The sequence below is a fragment of the Myotis davidii genome, unplaced genomic scaffold, assembly GCF_000327345.1.
Source record: "Myotis davidii unplaced genomic scaffold, ASM32734v1 scaffold223, whole genome shotgun sequence".
Taxonomy (NCBI): Eukaryota; Metazoa; Chordata; class Mammalia; order Chiroptera; family Vespertilionidae; genus Myotis; species Myotis davidii.
Window position 1 is genome coordinate 2,194,570 of NW_006294609.1, and position 331 is coordinate 2,194,900.

Sequence of the window (331 nt, forward strand, 5' to 3'; positions counted from 1 at the left end):
CGCGCCCGCGGCCCGCAGGTCCAAGCCCCCCACGCCTGCAGCATCCCTTCCATGCCCCGCAGGGTAAATGTTGCATTTTTTTAACCCCTCGGGCACCGCCGCCTCTTGGAAAATGGTGGGAATGCCTTTGGGAAGGATCCTGGGATGTCTGTCCTCCCCCCGCAGGACGGGGCTGACCTGTCTTCTGAGGGCTCCCTGCCCCCCACTGCGGGGCTGCCCACACATCCTAAGCGCCTGGGGTCTCCTGAGTCTGCCCACCTTAGCAAACCCCCTCCCTCTGTCTCCCCAGCTGGCCGATGGCCTCATGCATTCACCCTGGCAGTTAGGCCTG